This window comes from Montipora capricornis, chromosome 8, assembly GCF_036669925.1.
Source record: "Montipora capricornis isolate CH-2021 chromosome 8, ASM3666992v2, whole genome shotgun sequence".
Taxonomy (NCBI): domain Eukaryota; kingdom Metazoa; phylum Cnidaria; class Anthozoa; order Scleractinia; family Acroporidae; genus Montipora; species Montipora capricornis.
In genome coordinates, this window is record NC_090890.1 from 20,682,323 (window position 1) to 20,697,322 (window position 15,000).

At 40.5% G+C, this 15,000-nt stretch overlaps 2 long non-coding RNA genes, 1 other non-coding gene and 1 pseudogene across 3 annotated transcripts in view; 1 reads left to right on the forward strand and 3 right to left on the reverse strand.

Annotated features, from left to right (window-relative positions):
- LOC138060728 (uncharacterized) overlaps positions 1–15,000 on the reverse strand; it is a 31,452-nt gene that overhangs the window by 10,055 nt on the left and 6,397 nt on the right. The window lies entirely within an intron of this gene.
- On the reverse strand, positions 7,483–10,047 carry LOC138060729 (uncharacterized). Its single transcript, XR_011134414.1, has 2 exons — positions 9,771–10,047; positions 7,483–9,687 (listed from the first exon to the last, which is right to left on the reverse strand). It is a non-coding gene; the product is annotated as an uncharacterized lncRNA (long non-coding RNA).
- The window catches only part of LOC138059616 (uncharacterized), an 8,982-nt pseudogene continuing 4,145 nt past the window's right edge, over positions 10,164–15,000 (forward strand).
- Positions 14,946–15,000, reverse strand: part of Trnas-acu (transfer RNA serine (anticodon ACU)) — a 73-nt gene continuing 18 nt past the window's right edge. The window contains exon 1 of the tRNA in view: positions 14,946–15,000. This exon is cut by the window's right edge and continues 18 nt beyond it. This is a non-coding gene — a tRNA (tRNA-Ser).

The window sequence follows — 15,000 nt, forward strand, 5'->3', positions numbered from 1 at the left end:
TAATAAACAGAAACTGTTTTCAAGTTAAGCTATGATCCTCGCATTTATGAACGCAATTTTTGCAATTGCGTAAAGAAGCCTGAAATTTTCAGGACTTCAACGGGGTTTGAATCCGTGACCTGGCGATACCGGTGCGATGCTCTAACCAACTGAGCTATGAAGCCACTGACGTTGGGAGCTGGTCATTTGTGGGTTCCAATGTTCCGGTTAGGAATGAATCAATGATGAAATGATATATGAAATCAGGGGCACCCAACGAGAATATAGCGCAAAACACTTAAACATAGCATTGTTAAACGCATTTTAGTATATTTAAACGGTAGATACAGGCATATTTTTGCAATTGCGTAAAGAAGCCTGAAAAATTGCGTTCATAACTGTGAGGATCATAGCTTCACTTGATTTCATATCCGCAGTTCACATATGATCCATTTCAAATATCATTTAATCAGTAACTGTTTTGATGGTATCACTTTGCGTTGGAAATTGAAGAATTTGAAATAGTCATGGGGTTTGCGTGTAAATGTGTTTATTTAAAAAGTTATTACACAATGGGAAGAAGAAGCATAAAAATCCTATTTGCCAGCAAATATTTCCTTTATGCCGTCTTTTCCCCTATAATGTATAAGCCCAAAACCCAATAACGCTGCCTTGCCTGAGCTTAGTACTGCGCAAAAATGGAACCAATCAACAATTGGAGTAAATGGCTACGGGAAAAGTCCCATAGCCCCATTTATTAAAAAGAATACTGTTCAATAAAATCCTAGATAAAAAATTTTGGCCCAGTAAAGGTGAGGCCACTGAAAACGCCAAAGCATGTGACACCATTTTTGGGATGCTTTTAGGAAGCTTGCGGAGATTTTCGCTACACTTGGATGTTTTGAGGAAGCGTACGGCGATTTCGCTACGCTTTAATGCACTAGTCAGTGGAAAGCCCCGCACCCCCATACCCGGGGAATGCGGGGCATTAGCGGGGGAATTCAGCGGTTTTGGACCGTCACTTTTGCCACGGTACGCGGGGTTTTCGACAGAATTAGTATCGGGGAGCGGGGAACTTGAGCGGGGCTTAGACGGGGATGCAGAATGTGGTCATTTCACGTTGTTGTTTAGTAAAGAACGGCAATGAAATGAACAGAATTATAACCCTCGCCTACACAGGCATTGTACTCGTTGTCGTTACCGTTGAGGTTTGCTTATTAAATTCCCTAAAACCAAATAAACGGCAAAATAATGAACAGCCAAAAGCACAAAGCAAACGAAGGCCCAGCCGAACAAAAAGACAGCTGAAAGTGCAGAAAACATTTCTGTCAGGTAGTTTTCGAGAAAATTGCTTAGGCAGTCCATGCATCGCGCGAGTAAAATCCTCGGAAGAACTGGGCACCATGTCTAAAAATAACTTTAGAGGGATTACCTTGGGCATAAGGCCTATAGAGCGTTTTCACATGACGTCACGGCGGCCATGTTAGTGTTCCAAAACAAAGGAATGGCGACCATGATGGTGTATCAAGCTAATCCTCTGGGATTTGAACTCTGTTTGTATGCAAATACTTTCTTTACACCTGCCAACTCTCACGCCTCAGGCGTGAGTCTCACGCCTGCGGGTTGAAAACTTCGATCTCACGCCGGCTAACGCTTGTGGGCCAATTTCTCACGCCTGATTGGAAAATGTGAGTTGTTGCCATCTTGCTTGACACAATTTCCAAAAATATGTTAACTCAGACCCATGTAAGGAACGAAAACCATGTGTAAAATAAATAAATGACAATACCTTCCTCGCGATCTCTGATTTTTGAAATGAAAAGCACTGGGAGCGAGCTCGCGTTCATACGCATTTAAACGTCTTCGAAAGACTTCGGACGTCTTCGGAAATCTTCGGAAATGATCGTGTCGTCTTCAAAAATCCCAGCACTCCTAGGATAACTAGACCCTCCGTGAGGGTACACTGGGTTGCCTGTGAACCCTTCCAGCTTCAGAGCAATACTAGAAAACTTCTCCCATATCACATTTCAACCGTCAGCTCGAAAATTCAATACACAACATGATATTATAATTCGCAAAGGCAGAAAATACCACAGAATCCTTTTCCAGCGAAAAATTTATTGAAACAAACAAAATATTTGCTCTTAGAGGCGAAAACCTCTTCCTATTTCATTGCGTGCGTGAAGACAAGAAACTCAATCGTGTCAAATTACCATGTACTTCAGGTAAATACAGCTCACTTTGATTTCGTCTCGACGGGCGATAGGTTGTTGTCGAAGTCCAGTACTCGTCGCTTTTGAGATTCCTGCCTAGTTTATCCAACTGACTTTCCATTATTGAGTTCCATAAGGGTATATTTTGTTTAAGGATCCACTAAAACGCCATTCGCGTTACATGACTTTCGACGCCTTTGCAGGCTAAGTTAATTATTCTACTGTGTCCACCAGAGAAATCTACGCAGTTCCACTACCCTCTCGATCCTAAGAAAATACGCGCAGAAGGCTCTATGCAAAAAGACACCACTTACCAGGGGAGTGACAGGCAAGACTTTTACCGACACGGAAAAAAAAACTAAAAAAAGAAAAAAAAAAAAAAAAGAAAACAAACAAACAAAATGCAGACCTCGACTGGGTTTGCCATAGGCATTCCAGTAAAAATCTCACGCCTTTCTTTTGTTCAGTAATCCAATATGGCTGCTGGTCACGTGACTGAAAACGCTCCATATAGGGGATTTACTCTCTTACCTTGGTAATCTCTTGGTTATTTGCAAAATGTAGCTGGATTATGAGGCCATAAAATTTTGGTAATAAGCCATTTCGTTAGTGAAATTTGTGTAGCTCTTTGAGAATTGTTGTGATAGTGAACCGTTGTAGTCGGTCGAGTGTACTTTAGAATGGGTATGCTCGTGCAAAGAAAGGAAATAACTGGAATATTGTCAGATTAAGTTGCTCGTCAAATGCATGTTTGGACTTACGTTGTTGTTATTTTTAATGGTTTTGGTATTTTTTATTGCCATTTACAGGGCTGTGCTAAACCCAGTGATTAATATTACTGTTTTTGGAGAGATTGTAAAGTTTGGAATGCCAAATCTGTAACTTAAGGTAGATTTATTTACGCTTTATGAGAAATGGACTGCATTGTTGATTTTCATGTTTGTCAAAGTTGAATTTGAGGTAAAATTCTTGAAGTATATTGATTTTGGTCAACATTGCTTTATAGTTTTGGAAGTACTGTATTGTCCCGGGTGCAGGGGAGAAAAGTTTGGTTTTGACGTACAAAACTGCCCCGCATAGCGGGGAATTTGCTTCATTTAGAAGGCAGGCCTGGTCTAATGCCCCGGTATTCCCCGGGTATGGGGGTGCGGGGCTTTCCACTGACTAGTGCATAAGAACCAAGCATTCAACATTTCGGAGCGATATTACAGTCAATCATTATCCCTGTTTCTGAACATCATGTTGTCTGGGTATTAATTTCGCTACCAACGAACGAACGAACGAACGAACCATTCACCATTTTTTGATGCTTTTAGGAAGCTTGCTGCGATTTTTGCTACGCTTGGATGTTTGGAGGAACTGTGTACGGCGATTTCGCGACGCTTTAAGAACGAAGCATTCAACATTTCGGAGCGTTATTACAGTCAGTCATTATTGCTGTTTCTGAACAACATGGTATAAGGATATTAAGGACACATTCGCAACATTTGTGAATGCTATTCCGGACGAATTTTATAGTTTTCTATGCCTATACCATATTTCAGTCGCTACTCTTTGAGAACGAAGCATACGACATTTTTGAGCAGCACAGCCTCCTTTGTTCATCGAAGTTCGCTTTAAGAACGAGGCATTCAACATTTCGGAGCGCTATTACAGTCAGTCATTATTTCTGTTTCTGAACAGCATGTTGTCAGGGTATTATGGACACATTCGCAACATTTGTGATTGCTGTTGTGGTCGATGTTTATAATTTTCTATGCGTATATCGATATTTTAGTCACTATATGTTTTAAGGAAGTGTCCGGCGATTTCGCGACGCTTTAAGAACGAAGCATTCAACATTTCGGGGCGCTATTACAGTTAGTCATTATTGCTGTTTCTGAACAGCATGTTGTCAGGGTATCAAGGACACATATTCGCAACATTTGTGAATGCTATTCTGGTCGATTTTTATAGTTTTCTATGCGTATATCAATATTTTAGTCGCTACTCTTTGAGAACGAAGCATACAACATTTTTGAGCAGCACAGCCTCCTTTGTTCATCGAAGTTTTTCTTTCTCTCACCACCTGACACTTCCAAAAGTCGGGTCGACTTTTCAAATGACGGGTCGTCACGACCTGATCGGATCGTCACGATCCGTCGAGATATTTGAAGTTGCCTCAGGCAGTTCGACTTCCGGCAGTAAAGCTTACTTCCTTTTTAAACTTCACGACCCGACATCCGGTGAGTCGGGCCGTCAACAGCAATTGACGACCCGACTCAGTTCATGTATATTGGACATGTAGGAAATCGTTCGGAATATCGGCGGAGAAATACGCTGGACCTTTCGCAAGTCTCGTTACAGCAGCGTATTTCCAAGTGTGCGGGATTTGTTTAAAGATGTCCTCCCCGATTCACCTAAAATAGCAGTCATAAATTTTGATCTGACAATTATTTTTATTCTGACCCCTTTACCTGGTCGAGGTATTTCTAGATTTCTTACATGAATCGCGGTGGCAGAAAGTTTGCTAATCTCGGAGAAATTCGTGATCGCACAGGCCACACGCAGCATGACTTTATTTCAATGCGCGCCAAATTCAACGCTATCGAGCGCGTGTTCCGCTTCACGATATTGTTCATGATGAGCCACCCGAAAAAAACAGTTGGCGACTGTTGTAGAGTGCGTTGTTACGTTTTTGTTAACAAACAGAGAAGCGAAACCTTTATGGTGAATTTTTGAGTCCAGGCAGATGATGGTCTTTCTCGTGCATTGTGCGACACTTGTCACAAAAGGGTGGAATCAATCTGGAAAAAAGGTGGTCATTTGACGTTTCAGCAAACCACTTGTTGAAAAGGACACATCCCCTTTCTCCTTTGATAAGGAGGCAAGGGGATGCATAAACTGCTTGTCACAGTGACAAGGAAAAAGGTTATCGAATTCCCTTTGAAAATGTACCAATTAAGCCAATTCCACCATTCTCGGTGATGTCTTGTCCAGCTGGGGCCTGTTTCTCGAAAGACCCGGTAACTTACCGTGCCCGGTAAGTCACCCGGTAATTACCCGATAAGTTTTCGAGTGTTTCTCGAATCTCTTCGAATCTCCCGTTAATTTCGATCCCGTTATTTTTCCCGATAACTTGCCCGGTAACTTACGGGAGCTTTGGAGCTCCCGTTGGCCGTTACTCTCCCGTTAAAGTTTACGGGTAACATCATTTTTCTGCAACAAAACAAAATGGCTGCCGAAGACGGACTTTTGTTACGCAGTTTGTCGGCCAAGAACATACGAATGGAGGCCTGTACTGAATCATATGACCGATACAGAAGTCGTTGAGAGGCATAGGTTGTCAACAGGAAGATTAAATTGGCTGATTGAACGGTGTATTGTAAAGAAGATCTAGAGAGACAGCAATTCGCGGAGACTCAGGCTAACCAATACAGGCTAATAGTCAAGACGTACCCACCTACTTTCGGTGCCGTAAAACTACAGATGTTAATATATTAAACTTCGATGGAATCGGCAATAAAGCAAGCCTTGTGTTGGCGTGTGTCTACTTTTTTTCACATCTAAATTCGCAGCACCCAGAGTCTTAATAGGGAACAACTAGCTGCAGCATTTCCAGCAAAAAACAAATGACATGTTGTTAGAAAAAAAAAACATACAAATAAATAAATAAATGGATGCAAACTACTGGCAGGGAAAATTTGGAAAGGAAAAGCGATCGACCATCACGTGATATTGAGCACACCCATGCTGCATGTTTGTCTGAAACAGCAAAGAGGAAATTGTCTCCTTGTGTAAGAATAAAACATGCTTGTGTTCGAGAAAAAAAGGAATTATTATATGGCCATGGACTCAAACTCGACAAAACCTATCAATTAATGCTCATCAAACAATGAACTTCTTTGCGTACGTTGTTTCCACGGCGGTCCGCTTTGTCTCTGTTTTGTTTTGGTGGTGTTCAAGTGTGACAATAAATTCATGTTTATAAATCTTTCAGGCAATTGTGACCGTACTTTACCCTATAGCTGGCTTTCCCACAGTGATTGGAGCAATTGATAGCTCTCTCATTCCTATCTGGCACCCAGACAGTGATGAACATCTCTCTGTTTGCCACAAGGGTTTTCATGCTATTAATTTGATGAGAGTGTGCAATGCTCACCTGCCATCTACAAATTTTGTTTGCATATGGCATGGCTCTGTACATGATTCAACTATTGGAGGGTGGAGGAGGCGGGAATGGGAGACTGTGGGTATGCAATCAATCCCTACAGGTACCAGAAGGCCCATACAAAAATGAAGAACACCACTGAGAGGGCCTTTGGCCTAAGGAAGACAAGATTTCCCTCCTTAATTACTCTGGTGGGCAGTGCAAAGCAGCAAATTTCTGCCTCGCCTCCATTACTCAATAGCTTCTACATAACTTAGGCCCAACTTAACTCAAATATTTTCTTTTGTTTAAGATAAATCTCAACACCAGAGAGATATTTGCAAAGCTAATAAGAGGCATGAGTTAATTTAAACTATAACGGAACAAACTGTTTTGAACTTTTTTGCAATGCAGAGCAGTTTGGTAGGGATCACCTCGGTTAAAGACTTGATTATTGCTTCTTGCTAGCTAGGCCTTGAAAGTGACAAAACATGGAGAGAGTTTTGTTAAATTTACTGTGCATTGAAACCAATTTTCAAGGAGAACATGGAAAAATGTATTTGCCATAGATGGAAAGATTCAACTTTGCAGTGAAAAACACTTGGAGTGAGGTGCACTCTAACAGTAACATTAATTTTATTGGGTCACTTTGTCCAAAAGCCCCTCAACAGTCATCAGGTGAGTTCATTTTAAATGACACCGCAAAAAAGGGAAATAGTAAGGGGGCTTTCATTTATTAGGCACATCAGGGGTGGGGGGGGGGGGGGGGGGGGTAATGTTATTTTGGAAAAGTATTCAGGGGGTTGTCATATATTGAGCAGCCTTTTGAGGGGGGTTGATTGAAATGTTGGCTTTTCCACTTCATTTCGCTGACTTCAAAGCTGAATGTACCTATTAGAAAAGATTTATAATATTACACCCATTTTCCTGGCCATTGGAAAACTGTTCCTGGGAACAGGGAAATGCCTGTATTGGGAAATACCTGTAATGATTAACTCCCAATGGTCTGGACATGGAAATGCACCGCCCTTCCTATGAAGTTTTAAAAGTGAGGGATGCCATATATTTTACTTTTTGTGATGGTATGCAAGCTGAACAGGGGCGTAGCGACCATACACGCACATACCCACATGCGTACCTCCAAAAACCCAAAAATAAACATTTTATTTTATTTATTTATTTGATATTTCCATTGTAAAGGGAGAGGTCTCTCCCTTTTCCTGTAGTCACATTTACCGTGGATAATGCACTCGTCTACTAAACACTTATATCAGTAGTTCCAAAGGTTGACAAATGAACAACAAAGTTACTGCGAGTGAATAGTTAGCATTTTTTTTCATGCTTTGATTTATGAAACTTACCCCTGGAAAACATGGGAAATGGCATTTCTGAGGCCCTAATAATAAAAATTTTCTGGGGAGCATGCCTCCAGATCCTCCCTAGAGGCTCATGCAGAAAGCCCTTGTTTCACTGCACCTTCCTGTGGGTACCTATTAAAACGGAAAAACCCTGCTACGCCTCCTGCTGAATTGTTGCTTCTAAGGATATAGATGATTAGAGTTGAAAATGTTGAATATAAGCGTTAATGCTCATAACACATGAATGCATTGGATGAACTGTCTGAGCTGTTCTGCTTTCATGTATAAGTTGGGTGGCTCCCGTATGTATGAGGGAGAGAAAGAGGGGGGTTGAGATATAATGCTGGATAAAGATTGGGGTTATGTGATTGTTGCCATTACTATAGAGGGGGGTTGGAAAATGTTTGAAGGACTTTCCAAGTAATTTTGCCAACCACCCCCCCTTCCTATGAGCTAATAAATGAAACCCCCCTGATACATACAAGCAAAATAGTTTTGCATCTATGTTAAAAGTAACAACAAAAAAACAAACAAAAGCCAAAACTTGACAATAAAATTGCCCAAGACATGGAGCATTCATAAAAATAATACTAATAAAATTAATCATTCAATTGCTTCATTTCCATTGGTCGAGTGTTATATAAATATAATGTAACACAAAGTGATTCTAGAATAGGGTACCTGGCCACTATAGTATTCTTGCAGTAGTGCCCTTTGAAGTACTAGGCATATAATAACAGACGCTATTCCTACACAAATTAAGTAGACAGGTATTCTAGAATCTAGCCAGTCTTGTTTATGATCAACCGGACATCTGTCTCAAAGACATGAAAATGAGTACAACAAAATCAATCTTTTCTTAAGACTGCAAATTTACCACCAGATCACCTGGACTCATCATGGCTTAACAAAACCCTGTTCATCAAATGTGATTTTAGGATGACTGAGTATTATCAGAAACCCATAAGGGTTGAGACGTGTAACGGCCCCTTGTGTGCTGGTAGCTTATAAGATGCTATCACAGTTTGAAATACTGACGACACATTTAATTCAGCATTAAAGTCATTATTGCCGCATGAAAACAATCAGGTTTAAGGGGGGTGGCTCTTAACTACCAAACTGTTGCTATGGACCCCTTCAAATAATCATTTCTTGAGTCTCTTTAACTCTGCAGTTACCACTTTTTGCCAAGTGTGTTCTATTTAACATTTCTTCTACTGATTCGACTGACAACCATATTTGGTAAATCACATGGCCAAAACAGAAAATGCCTAAAACTCAGCGAGTTAACTATGTTTTTCACAAATTTTTAATGCAACAGTACAAGAACAATCTAACACAAAATCAGTGTAGCATGGATTTACGGCCCTCCTCTGAAGCACTTTTCAAAATATCAGTTCCATTTTTTGCCCAAATAGAAATTCCAAGCTACAGTTTACAAATATTGATGGGACGGTACCCATCCGATGAAAAAACCGCCTCGTCTTTTTGTTCTTTTCGAGACCGAGGACTGGGACTAGTTGCGCATACACCTTTATTGAAGTGATGTCAGATTTCCATTGAAAGAATTACTTCAAAGAACCATCCATGCAACCTTTTTGTAGAGCTCTTTGACTAAACAGGTTCCTTAGCAACCATTGTCCTTCTGTAGTTAAGTGCCACCCCCTTAATAAAGGTGCCACAAATTTAACAAAATAATTATCTTACTTCCAGCTAGGGGTTCACCAAGTATCTTTGACTCGAAGGAGTCACAATAAATCAAGGATAGAATTATCCCATAAACTAATAAGTGATTACGTACTAATTGATCCCTTTTAGCAATGTCTTTTAAAATCTACTATACCCTTATGATAAATAACAATAGAATTAAGAATATTATTTTGGTTTCATTAAATAAACGTGATTTTTTTTCAAATAGTGTATCTTGAGAGTGTTCGCATATATATGCCAATGAAAATCGAAATAAATGCAGTGAACCTGAGGTAAGACGGAATTCCACCCGACGTACCTGTCGAGATAAAATTGAAAACAGATGTTCTTGAAGAGAATTCAAAACATCTGATAATGCTAAACGATGACTCAAAGACATACCTCCTTCCACTGGTTAGCTGTACGCTGCAATCTACTACTTGTATTGAATCGAAGCCTTCGAGATCGAGAATTTGGCTTAACCGGTACCTCGTTGTAACATTTTCTGAGCTTTTATTACTCCAAAAGAGCGTTGCTTCCCAGCAAACTAAAAGTGTTGCTTACAAAAAGCGTGAATAAAAAAAAATCCTGCCATCTAAACACCCTTTGCAAAATTTCTCCCGCCAATGAGGTTTAAAAAGTCGCCTTCACTGCTAGAAGGTGTAAAGGGCCACCTTTGTTTACATCACAGCGCTCGGTTGGGAAACTGGATGCCACAAGCTCTACGTCATTCTCCTTCATGACGAGCGTGAAGTGAACGCAAGAGCCTGGTAACTCCCGGTTATTTTATCGGCCCCGATAAGTACCGGGAAAGGTACGGGTGCTTCGAGAAACACTCTTTCGGTCCCGATAAAGTTTCCCGGTAACAGTCCCGGTAAGTTAACGGGCCCGCTAATTACCGGGACTTTCGAGAAACAGGCCCCAGCTGGTGAGTTAAAAAAATCACAATGAGCAAAGCACCCAAACACCAAAATCAAGCTGCTACTGCTTTCCAAAATCAAGCCAAGGAACATCCGTCAAGGTTAGCACATTTCCAATAATTATGTATACATACACACACTGTATGTCATTGTAGAAACACCTGTTTTATTATACTGACAGTGTACTAGAAAATAAAATTTGCTATCGTTGTGATGGCATATCCTTAAGTTTCACGTTTATTGAAAATTACTTAGTTTAACTTATTACAAAAGATGCCATATCCTTATCCTTTAGGAGGCTCAGAACAGGTGTTCAGCCGAGGCTCCGGCTTAATGCCACACATGCCACCTGAGCTGCTCCAGAGGATAATGAATCAAGATTAACACAACCAGGAATAGAGTTTGTTAGATTTTGTCAGGTTTATCTCAAAAGTTCGTCCAGCATCCTCCCCTGATTTGTTTGGAAACAAGTGAGAAGCATTATTTTGCATTCTTAAAGTGAATTTTAAAAAAAATGTCCAGTGGAATTTTTTTATCTTTCAACTTTTTCATAAATATTTCAAATTCTACTTCAGTTTATAGTTCTTTCTCACATCATGTACTGGGTCAGAGAATTATGATATGGTTTCATAATCTAAAAAGCAAAATACAGCTCACTGAATTGGTTTTCGAGATACTTTTCAAACAGCAAGTTTTAGAGGGTCTTTGAGCAGCACTGTACCATTACCATAGCAGCAGTTGGGACCCAGAAAACACATACCCTTTAAAACAGTGCCTCACAATAGTATAACACAGGTATGAAGCTGTAGCCCTTTTGTAAGGATTGGAGTAATCTTTTTCCATTGGACACACAACTATTAAGAGCGGAAAATCCTTTCGAGCTTCCTTAAACTGAGAAAGTAATTTATCTTTTTATCTGTGACCACATTTCTGTCATTCTGTAGGGTGCTCTTTTACCTCTTCAAAGATTTGTCTGTCTAGATTAATGCTGCAGTGACATTTTGCATTTTGCCTGAGTATAATATTTATGCTGATTTCAAAACCCAAGCAGCTGGATACAGTTGAACAACAATAAAAATAATTATTATTGTTGTTCAACTGTGTCCAGGTACATACTTGTACTATAGAAAGAGTATGCTGTTTCCTTTCTGTGGGAAATATGAAAATAATACATCAAATCAGTTAATAATGGTTCATTTTTTGCAGCTCTATTTTGTTTCCCTAAACTGAAATATTGCATTACTTTTTCTGATGTGTCCAATAAAGCTGATAAATTAATAAAAAATATTGAAAGAATGTGAATTAATTATTAAAGTTGTCACATTTTTGGGATCTTTGCTGTAAAGAGAAATATCAAGGTTAGGATTTTATATTTGCAGAGGTACAACTCAGAATATTATGTACATGATAGTGGAAGTATGCAAACCACAGCTGGTATAAGTAGTGGAAGTGATGAGGGATTTGAGTTTGGAAGTGGGAGTGGTCCAGATTTTGGTGATGATAATGGCAAAGATCCACCTCCACGTGATTACCGTCGGACAGATTCTATGCTTACAAATGCGACGGAGAGGTACAAACCTGTGGTTCTTTTTTAAGTTTTTCTGTTTTAGAGATCATGCAAGCAAAATTTGTCTAATACAGTTGCGGTAATTAAACCTTCCCCCTTATTATAAATTCCCTAACACACGTCCCCTCAATGGAATCACTTCTTTAGCCTGAAATCATACTAAATTCCTTTTACCGAATTGATCAACCACCGCCTGGTTATCTCAAACCAGTTAAGGACGGTGCCTACTATTGTTATTGCGCATACATTCTGCGCATCTCGAGATACTCGGGTTTCCTATCGGTGATGCTTACCAAGACAGGGATATTTTTGCGCAGTTTAAAACTCTCCGGAGAAAGTAGATCTTAGTAAGTACTCTTAAAATATCCAAAAAGAAAATAGGGGGTAACCATGCATTTTTGAGAGATAATTAAGCTTCACTTTGGGAAAGAACGACATACATTGCTTTTACAAAGCTTTTACAAAGCTTTTACAAATATTATTCATCAATTATCTTTGAAAAATGCGTGGTTACCCAATTTTCTTTTTGGATTATAATAACAGTTATTAAGATCTACATTTCCTGCACAATCATAAACCGGGGAAAAATAACCTCGGAATTAGAAGGCACCGTCCTTAAAGGGAAAGTACGGTCTAGAAAAAGTTTCTATAAATTACGAAAACTTTTCCCCAGGAATTCGAAAATAATTCCCGTTTTGTCCAGTTCCGTGTTAAAATGTGACAAGAGCACTTTGAAGTTGCCTCTTTCGTGACTTGGAGAGCGCCATCTTGGATATGACATGTTATGGCTGTGACTATGGCAAACGCTCTAAAAGTAGGACGGGGACGTGGGACTTGGGACGTAGGGACGTGGGGACGTGGGGACGTGGGGACGCGGGGACTCGGGGACTCGGGGACGTGGGGACGCGGGGACTCGGGGACTCGGGGACGTGGGGACGTGGGGACGTGGGGACTCGGGGACGTGGGGACGTGGGGACGTGGGGACGTGGAGACTCGGGTACTCGGGGACGTGTGAACTTGGGGATGTGGGGACGCGGCGACACATTCAGAAATGGGACAACATCGCCAAGAAAGTTGAATTGCTTGTGTTATTTTGCTTTTCAAGTACCAGCTAAATACACAGCGAAATTCAAAAATTGGATTCTCGAAAAGTCATTCTCGCCACCCGTCACAGAGCTCGAATGTGAAACAAAGCAGAAGACCTAATGGCCCATTGCTGACACTGCAGCTGAAATTTCAGCGTTTTTTGTTGTTGTTGCTCAGAAACTTGAGCCTTATGACTCCTCTGTAACTGAAGTTTAAATACCGTGCCAATGTCCTCGTTGGCGGCATTGTGACTGCATCTTTCCTGGCGCTTGTTCAATTTGTTACCTTTGATTCGCGTTGTCACCGTTGATGTTGTGCTTTGGCTAGACTGTGCTAGTGACCTCAGTAGTTTCTGAAAAACAGTTACTCTAGGATAGGGAGGGTTTGGGGAGTTTACTCTGGTACGGGGTAGCAAAATTCACCTGAACTAGCTCTGGTTTAGGCTAAGGGTTCCAAGGTCCTAGCGGCACATCCCCCACCCAGAAATTCCTAAAGTACCGTCCCCGGGCCAGAAGCTAAATAACGCTTCTGTGTGTTAAGGCTTGACCAAGCGAATAAGTTGGCATATTTTTGTTTTACGAGGAAACATTTATCCAATCGACGTTAACTTGAAATCTGCATACTTTGCTTTCTACTCCCTCTTTCATCTGAAATGTGTCACGTGATTTTTAACGGCTAAAAACAATTGAAATATTTTATCGGAAAAGAGGATGGAAAAGTCATCTTATATCAAGATACCTTGCTGTAGTACTCCTACCGAGGCTTTATCACTCTGCCTTTTAATCATATGCCCATCTTAATGGCAATTAAAAGAAAAAAAAAGGTCAAATCACATAGAGGTCACAATAAAAATGAACGATATCACATTGATAGGTATAATTATACGTTAATGGTAGCTTTAAGCAGTTTCAAGCAAAACTTTGTCGGAATTTTTTAGGGTAAACGTTCCCCCAATCTCAAAAACAAGCGTTATGACGTCTTCAGTCAAGAAATGTGACACGGGTGACAGGCAACTACGAGTGAAATGCATAATTTAAAATAAAAAGGTTAGGATGCAGAAAGTGGAAGTACTTTTAAATGTTCAAGCCTCGATATACTTAGGGAATTGTAAAATGATCTGTGAAATGGTTATACCAACGTTTCGTTCATGTTGCCTATGTCAAATGGGGACTATGTGCAAAAAAAAAAAATTGTCCCTTCGTTTTACCTAAATTACTCCACTATGTAACTTGATAGTAGTATAATGACAGTCACCTTTTTATGAAGACGAGTAATAAACTATACTATATATATTTACTAGACCTCTGTTTCACATCATACAAACGAGGAACTTAAACCGGGGTACAACGCAGTTACGATCAACAGACGAAGATTTTGTGAAATATGATGGAAAGTTAAACAAATGGTAAACATGCGTCCCCGAGTCCCCACCTCCCCGAGTCCCCACGTACCCACGTCCCCACGTCCCCCAGTCCCCACGTCCCAAGTCCCACGTCCCAGTCCCACGTCCCCGTCCCACTTTTAGTCAAAGCCACATGTTATGACGTACAATAGTCAACAAACGTGTTCGACCTTACCAAGCTCTTCGATCCCCGATCACTTTCTCAATGTTGTGTGACCTTTCTGCTTCGAGAAATTCAAATGTAAGATGAACACTGGTAAACGGTCTTGTGGTTCAATAGGTAGTTGGCCATGTAGGCCATAAGTGCGACAGAAACTCAAGTCACTTAATACTTATAGATTTTCTACTCAATCAAACTAGGCGGCAAAAATCAGCCAGAGCAAATGTAAACAAGACAACAACCTTGAACATGCGACAAAGAAATATTCGACAAGCCTACTTTTTTCATAATCATTAGCTGTTGTCCTTCAGTAGCATTTTGTGGTTAATGATTCCAAGTTCGAGTGAGGCCTAACACTACTGTGACGTTTTATGCCCAATTATTCCATCAGAGATCAACCCTAGTATTGGAATTGGGCACACAAACGGACAGAGAAAAACTCTGACCATGGTGGGATTTGAACCCACGACCTTCGGATTAGTTCACCGCCGCTCTAC